Source organism: Seriola lalandi, unplaced genomic scaffold (assembly GCF_002814215.2).
Source record: "Seriola lalandi dorsalis isolate HSWRI2012SDOR001 ecotype SW California unplaced genomic scaffold, Sedor1 jcf7180002054383, whole genome shotgun sequence".
NCBI classification, from domain to species: Eukaryota; Metazoa; Chordata; class Actinopteri; order Carangiformes; family Carangidae; genus Seriola; species Seriola lalandi.
In genome coordinates this window covers 651368-660608 of record NW_019524936.1, presented here as the reverse complement: position 1 = coordinate 660608, position 9241 = coordinate 651368, and positions in this window count along the sequence as shown.

The window sequence follows — 9241 nt, the reverse complement described above, 5'->3', positions numbered from 1 at the left end:
GGGGCATTGTCCCCCTCCTCCACTAGCCACCACAGATTCAGCCTCTCTCTTCCTTTGTCTGACGGTGAAAGCATCCTCTTTGGTCTGTCACCGGGCTCTGTGATGAAGGAGCAGAAACAGACCCTGGCTTTTTTCACATTAGAATCCCGTTTAGCGTTTCTTATCATAGCTATCTATCTGGTCACATGTTAGGATGGAGTTGCATTTCATTGTTTCGTGAACTGTAACGTATATTCCCTCGTGGGCACAATGGGACAGATGTGCTTGTTTAATTTGTAGCATTATCTCCAAACATCGACATTACAGGATCTGGTTGTCACCGCCAAAGAGCCAGCGCTGACGGATCTGACTGTGTACCAGTGTTCATTAAACACACTCCAAACAGCCTTCAAACCGACTCTATTAGTGGCTGCCTCTAGAACAAGAGGCGCCTGAATACAATTTTTGACCATGAAATGCTCTTTAAGCAGATGAACGAGACTTGAAAGATGAACAGGACTTGAAGTTTCTTTCTTTCTTTTTTTTCTTTACTTGAAAATGCCAGTGAGGAGTCAATCACCGGATATCAAAGCAGCAGGGACACACGCAAGAAAATCCAGTGATAATACACGGGCTGCCCACGCTCACTGAAACACTGTTAAGATGGCCATCACAAGTATCGGCGTCGACGCAAAGAGCAGAAACCAGCCTTTCGGCGAGCCGCTAGCTGTCGCTCTGTATTAGCTGCGGGCGTGCGACGACAGTTCGCGATGAATTGAGATCCTATTTGCTGCGTAGCTGTGCAGAAGGAGTCCAGAGACTTATTGAAGACACTTGGCTGACCCGCACTGCCTACAGCAGTCAACATATGGCTCCCTAAGTCTGGCTCCACTGCATACGTACGCTGCAATTTATTTCCACACTGTCCGACTGAGAATACCCACACAAAATGAAGCTGCTTGACGAAGTACGAAATATATTCTGGCAGCCAGACGAGAGAAAAAGTGAGTTAAATATACCAGCAGACAAATAACTATTAAAGTCTGCGTGTTCATATTAAGCACCAACTCTGGTAGTCATTCCTCATCACAACTGGGCTGGAGAGATTTCAGCCCATCGATCGGTAAAGTAAGTGTGTGAGAGAGAGTATGAGTCAAAAGGGGATCTGAAGGTGGGCTGACAGATGGAAGACACATGGAGGACCTAAAGATGGAGAGATCACTTTTGTTCCCTGTCAGGTTTGACCGAGGCCTTCTCTGCTCAGAGGTGACTGTTGAACTCTCTGGCGCCCTCCAACACCCCCCTGAGATCACTCCGCTCGACTCTACTGCCTCCGCTTTGATGCAAAAGGGGGGTTATTGTGTAAATATTTTGCTTGAGCATTTGAGCATCTTAATCTTCCATAAGGTGATCTTTGGAGTGGAGCAACACGGGGTGCTGATGTTCAGAGGAGCTCCCAGTTGTAGAAAGAGAGAGGGAGCGAAAGAGACAGAGAAGGGAGGGAGAGGAAAAAGAAGAAGGTCTGTGTACTTGCTAGAGTGCTGGGAGCTAGAGTTCACTACGGGGGCGTAAGTGTGTCAAGAAGAGCGCTTTTCCCCCATCCGCAAGCCCCGGGCCCTCTCCACAACATTAAAAAGCATAAACAGTCAATACTGAATGTAACTCAGAGAAAGAGCAAGAGAGGGAGCGTGGAAAAAAAAGAAACAAGTACGAGAACGCAAGGGTTTTTCAAGCGTTACACAACATAGTGAGATCAGAGAAATGGAGGCTGGGCTGTAGTGTATAGTTGCAAAGCTTTCTGATGGAGGAAGGGAGCCTCTCCAAGTGAATCATTCATTGCGGGCGGCAGGGGTGTAAATATGAAGGGGAGGGTTGAAGGAGAGCGGGATCAAGGAAATGCACACCTGGTGCAAGACAGGGGTCAGATTGGCCCAACACAAAAGGAAACGAAAGGGAAAAAGAGAATGAGTTGTTTGGCATACCTCCGTTTAGACAGCAGCGGCGCTTCTATCGGTGTGCTTGTGCTACGCAGGACAGAATGGAGTAGGTAGAAGGTGCATATGGTGGTAGGCTGTCTGTGCCGATACACATGCCGAAAACACATGCTTTCCATGCCGATGAGAGGGAGGCTCGTCTTATTTAAAAAAGAAAAAATAGAAAAAAAAAGGGAGTTTCAAGCGTTCAACATTTTAGACTTCCAGTTTTGAGATGTGAGGGCTTATTTATCTGTGGCATATTGTTCTTGCTCATAATCGCTCAAGAGTCTCAATCAGTCACTCCCTCTCTCCGTCTCTCACAAGTTTTTCAAACGATATCTCCCAAACGCTCGACACCTGGCTGGCTGACTTCAGAGCTAGAAAACGAGTGGAGAAGTCTGTGTGTCTCTCAGTCTTTTTTAATCATCCATTCACTCCTCACATGTTCAAGCCTATGTATTGGCGGAGATCTTCCTCCACAGACGCATCATAAAGACGCAGAGATTACCGGAGAGCAGGTGTGGGATGTGCTGCTACAACGTAGTATAGCATGAGGAAATGTGATTGTTAAGTGTATGGATTATAATCATAATAAAGATCACTTTTTAGAATTGATTTGACCAAAAACTGTTTTCCATTTCATGATCGTTTGAGGAATACGTTTGAATTATAAAGCATGCATAAGTATCAGGCCTGCCGGATCAAACTGATTTACTGTAAGATTGTTTGAAATATCAACAGTATCCTTGAACAACAAAGACAAATGTCCAGAAAGGACAACTGTAAGTCACGAACCAGTGTTTTCCTTAATAAACAATTCCATGTTAGACCAAGGACATTCAGACCACACACTGTTTTCTCTCCTTGAGCGTATTTTCTCCTGGTTTATGGCCAAACAAAAGTTACTCCAGTGCAAAGTACTGCATGAGCCGTTTCCCTGCCAGAGAAAGACTCCATATTTTAAACATTTGGAGGAGGGAACAATATCTATGAAAAGTGTGAAATTTGATTTCTACCCCACGGAATAGGCCGTTTCCTTCTGTTGTCAAACAGAATGACTAAACATGCTCATTCACATGCTCCCATGGTAGGACGTTATTAATTTATCACTTCAGAGTTATCCATGCTCTTGCACACACACACACACACACACACACACACACACACACACACACACACACACACACACACACACACACACACACACACACACACATACATACATACACACACATACACGTTTGCTTCCCCGATGATTGACAATGTGATAAATTTTATTTGAATATGGCTGACATGAATTATGTAACCAGAGAGACTGGTGGCTTTGTTGCTTCCCTTTAGCTCTTCGCTTTTCCTCCAAGATAACATACAGTTGATAATTTACAGTAGAACACATTCTGAAACTATAAAGAAAGCTATAGCGACAATGCCCCACAGAGAACAAAACAGAGTGCTTCACTGCAGCCAGCTGAGTCGGTTTCTGAAAACTGCAGAGAAGTGAAGAGGAGAAGGTTCACATTGTGGCAACGCTGCAGCAAGGTTAGGTGGTTGACACTTTTGACACTGGAAAGTGATTTTTCTTGAGTTCAGCTCTGATGGTAGCGATGAGGTCTCAGCAGACTGGGTTAGACCAAAAAAAAAAAAAAAAAAAGAGAAAAATAAACACAAATGAAAGAAAAAAAAAAATCGAGCACAGCACCCGCGGTATCTGATGTTGATAGCTGTGGCGAAAGACTGCCTTTGAAAGGCTTGAGGAAAGTGACAATACTGTATGTTTTTTCCTTGTTGCTGCTCCTCCAGACGGCCAACATAAAAAATAAAAAAACTTGTCTGATTGGTCTGAAAAGACTGTCAAATGTCAAGCGGTTATCAAACAGCAGACATGTTTTCTTTTAAAAAGATACCGGCAGAAGGAAAAGCCTAACCTTTCAGCGAGTGAGTGGAAGTCACTCATCCCATCATGTGCGGTACTGCACACAAGCAAAACCCTTGCTCTTTACAAGGCTTACATTTTCCCCTCTGATTCAAATCTGTAGTTGTTGACACAAGTTTTCAGCAGCTCAAATTGATGGATCCGTAAAAACACCAAATTCCCGGGAATTATTTACTTGGAGGGTTGCAACAGGGAGCCAAAAGGACAGACTAACATTTACTTATTACCTAAAAGAAAAGGAATTATGTCTAGGAAGATGTGGGAGTACATTATTAGGTCATTTCATTGTGAGTAAGCCGCACAGAGCTCAGCGTAAACCATCCTTTCCTTTCAGCTCATGGTCACTTTTAGATGTAAAATTGCTTCAAGGTCTTGTGCAACCCGCTTCGCTCTTGTGCATCATGCTTGCATCTCAATAAAGCGATGGCCCGTACAGATTACATGTCATAATCATCAGCCTGGAATGACAGCAACAGCTTGCTCGACACCGGGTGTACAGTTGTATTGTGGCGTTCCAGTTCCTGTGGCTGATGTTGTTCATCTCCCTTCTCACTCAACGGCGCTCGTTCAGGAACGGGAGATGGGACGACCACGTCCTTGATTTTCAAAGCGGTGAGACTTGTTAATGCCCTCGTTTTCATGTACGCCACTGAATCAATCATTACCGACTCGATTACACTGCTCAAACAAACTTCTGCACAACTTTCACAGGAACCTACATTTCTCTCTGCTCATTATTTTTTGATTTTATTCCGAGAACGGGCTCTTTCGTGCAGGGAGGTCAGAGATCAGGCTGGAGCTGGCAGGGATCCAGTGTCTTGCTCAAAGACACTTTAGCAGACCAGGTGATTGCTGCGGGCCTCGAGCCTAGCTATAGCGCCCTGCAACCCCAACACTGACAGCTGATATGAGACTGTGTGTATCACCCTGAATATTTTTCTTGCATTTTAGTTCTTGGATTGTTTTACAAAGCAGTGAGTAATCTATGACTTTTATCTCCACACAGGAAATTAAAATACCTCTGCCAATAAGGTGACCTGTGTTTGAGAGAGAGCGGACTGAAAAGTGACTTCTGACAGCAAGATATCTCTGAGCCTGGCACTGTTGAGTCTTTGCTGTTAATCAAAACCACTATTAATCTCTCAAATATAAATTATCTTAATTTTCAGGAATAAAATTCCTTCCAAATTCACCTCTTAAAAATGTGGAAGACGTCACTCCTCATTGCAAAAGTAATTGGACTTTTGTCACCAGTGGTCACCGGTTATTATTTAAAACACAGCAGCTGACAAGGCCACAAACATCACGTCTCCATCTTCAAAAAAAATAGGTGAGGCCAGGACAAACTCTGTACTTTGGAATTTCTCTGCATCGAAGGGAGGTGATAATGAACATTAATATGTACAGCTGGCTCTTTATACAACGCTTGCTGTGCTGCCTTTGGTGTCCTGTTGAGAGGGTGTCTAAGCAGCACACCATCAATGGCAGGGAACAAAGCCAGAAAAAATATCAAGTCTTTTTCCACAACTGCCTGCCTGCCTTGCTCTGCCTTAAGATTAATCTAATTTGGTCTTTATTGAGAAATGGGTAAGAGCAGTTTTGTTTTATTTATGTATGTTTTTTCCTCCTCTGCTCGTTTCCTTTGTTGCTTCTCCTCGGCTGCCTCTGACAAAAGACAGCCAGCCTGCCAAGCCCGGTGTTGCTCTGGGACGGACCTGTCAATCACTCCTGACGGCACCCTGACAACATGTACGTTAAAATTTCAAACGGGACTCAAAGGCGGCGCGTGACAGCCAAGCCTTTGAAAGTGGCTGTAGCACTCGGCGACAGCCAGAGGAGTACGGGTGGAAAACAAACTAGAAAACAACAGTGCAGAGGGAAAAGAGAGAGAGAGAGAGAGAGAGTCAGAGACAGAGAGGGGAAGAAGAAAAAAAAACAACAAAAAAAACAAAAGTTAAAAGCAAAACAGTGAAGAATGTGGGTCTTGATGATGGGAATTGGCATTAGATTCTCCCTTGGTGTATCATTGTTTTTTAATTTGGTTGAAACTCCCTTGAGTGGAGCTTTCGGTCTTCCAGGGACTCAGCTGAGGGCCCGTGCTCGCCGCAGTCCAGGGACAGCAGCGCCTCTCTCCCGCTCCTCTGAGGCCTCACTCAGATCAAGTCAAGCCTCTTATGCATCTCACTATCCTATCCTTCTACACAAAACAACTGTGCGAGAATGTTAATAACATTCTTGATTCCATGTCGCATACCTTCACTTCATGGCTGTGCAATTAATTCCCAGTAGAAATGGAAAACCAGTGCCTGCTACGGAGATAAGCCCTTTTCTGTAGAATTCACAAATCTAAGATGTGTAGCTTCCAATACCGACAAGAAAATGGACAACTCAATTTAAATTCCTGCTCTGCTGTCCTGAACGCGCCAGGATGAAATCTTTTTAAAACACTGTGGAGCCACAAAAACCGTTGCCTGCGAGCGAACGAACGGCATATGGCGTACAATGTGCACACACAGGCTTGAGGATGTACTTTCAAATGATCACCCAGGATAAACACACAGACACAGACCACCGCCACCTCTTCAACATGGCTAAATGAACAGTGTAAATGGGGTGCAACACAAAGGGCCCGGGCTGTGCCAGACCCTATGGGAGAACTGCCATCTCTGCAGTCCTGCAGTTTGTGCACTGATCCTTCAGTCAGCATCCACATCTGCAGTTCAAAAACACACACTGGCTTGAAACTGCTACAAAGCTAACTGTTCATTGTCTGTCTGAGACTTTGGTTGACCATGCTGTGTGTGTGTGTTTGTGTGTTTGTGTGTGTGTGTGTGTATGTGTGAGTCTAGTCCAAGTTTGTTTGAAACTACCATTCTAAAAACAACTCTAACGCTACAGTGTGTGTGTGTGTGTGTGTGTGTGTGTGTGTACAGCAAATGTGTGTTGCTTCTACAAACAAGTGGACAAGCAGCATGTGTACTGGGACACAGGTCATGTCAGCCTGTTAGTGAATGTTTTTTTTGTTTTGTTTTACTTCTCCCTTGGTAAAACTATGTCTGAGCACTGATAGGCTTCAGTACAGACAGGAGCTATGGCACTGACACACACACACACACACACGGTTGTACGACATGAATTCGTGCCATTGTCTAACTCATGTCTATATACATGCGTGTCCAAGCTTACTTACAAATGCATACATGCAAGCAAACACACACACACACACACACACACATACAAGCTGCTGAGAGATATGGCTGTGGTTTAAAGAACTTAAAACAGCCATCCTGCTGACAGACGATGCTTTGGCTTCTAGTGCCCTCTAGTGCTCGCAACTACCTGGCCAATTAACTGGGATATCTGCTTAAACTGTGAAGACAAACTGAGTGCTACTGATATGTGCTATTGTAATGGAAATGTACTGTAGATGCTGCTCAACTTGTGTATAATTCTAGTTTAGAAATGAGTTTTATTTGAACATAAAGTTTATGTTATTTCCTGATTAATCTTAGAGTGACATCCAATATCAGTAAGGCAAAGACAGACATTAATTTCAGATAACAATAAATGCAACTTCATAAAAATATATCATATATATATATATATATATATTATATCATAAATCTGACGCACGTTAAACATTCAAATCATAAAACATCTGTGTCTACTCCATAAGTTCAAATTCTGCTATGGGCAGTTCAAAGGAACCAAAGGTCTATATTAAATTAAATTTAGATCAACAATTTAGCATAATTGTGTCTTTTTTCTTTCATGGCTTTCACTATGTGTTCTTAAAGAATTATACTACATTTTTCATATGTGTAAAAAGGCTAATTCTGAATGAATGATCTCATATGTGAAAATGCGAGAAACAGACTTTGAATTATTAAGATGAAGAAGTTTATATTTTAAACAAACAATGTTCTTTTTCAAAAACACTGCCTCTAATAAAAAAGAGGCTTATTTCAAATAATATTAACGAGCCTGTCTTATCTGCAGAGTCCCATCAAATTGCTTTATAATAAGATCAATCAAGCTAATTTACATAAATACATAGCTTTTATTTTACAGTCAGCCCTTCAAAAAGGGGGGCTGCTGTTGTAGGACTAAGTCTAAATTATCGCAGCATTTTCTAAATAATGTTCCTTCATTCTTAAGGACTTAACAGCTGCAGCACAAAAAAAAACAAACTGTAATCAAAACAATGTTTGTCAGGCTGACAATATTATCTCTTAATCAGATGAAATTGAATCTCTGTTAGATGTTAGTAACTTAAATGTTTCTTGCAGCCGAGTTGTAAACGACGATATAAAAATACACAAAAAATGAAAGTGGTTAATAACTACAATCATGTGTTTTAACTGGCTCTTATGGGAAAGTGATATAAGACTGTTATTTTAAACTTCATGAACAAACGAGTGTGTTTGGGCAGAAAAGGAAGCATCCAGCATGTGATCTGCTGTGTTTTGTTAATGTGGTGCAAACGAAAGGCTTTAAAAAAAAAAAAAAAAAAAAGGAAATTCAAATATCATCATCAAGATGCTGTAGACTATAAATAAAATTTAAAATGCGGCTTGTCCTATCGTGTAACTGGGTGACATCACACTTCTTTCATGTGTTTACCCTCTCAAATTATGAATTCCCTCATACAGTGTATTGATTTGTACATGATTTGTTACAGCAAACATTATTGTTTCATGTCATATCATGAAATACTGTCGATTATTAGATAAAAATACTTCAGCTTCTTATTGATTTCATTAGAGAGATATTATTAAATATAATTTAAATCATATAGCAATCCATTCTGAAATAAAATTAAAAAAAACAACAATCCAACACATTTTGACACATTCAGCCACAGCCAATAAAACCTAACATAGTTCGGGCAGCTGAGGTCACGTCCACTGAGCAGCTGCATCTTCCATGTGAGGACATTAATATAGTCTTATCGACTGCTTCATTTAGTATAATAAGGGAGGGTTTTTGTAAATTATATGCGTATATTTTTTACACATGCATGATGGAGCCAGTAGAGGTGGGATTTGAGAGGCACCTCAAAGCTATGATTATCCTGAGTGTCTCTGCCCAATAATGTTACCTGCTGGGACAGCAGCACTGCTCCTCTAAATAAATTGCAAGTGGCCTTGGGCAATAAGAGGAACCCTCGTTTGATCTGCCTGACTGCCAACGAGGAAAATGTGCAGGCAGTCAATCAAGCTCTTAAGGCTTTGCAACAATGGAGCCGACCCCAGTTTATTATTTATTTTTTAAATTGATGTATTTCATTATCACAAGGTGTCTACTAGGTGGGGTAGCGGGGATGGGGAGGGAGGATGGGATGCAGGGAGGG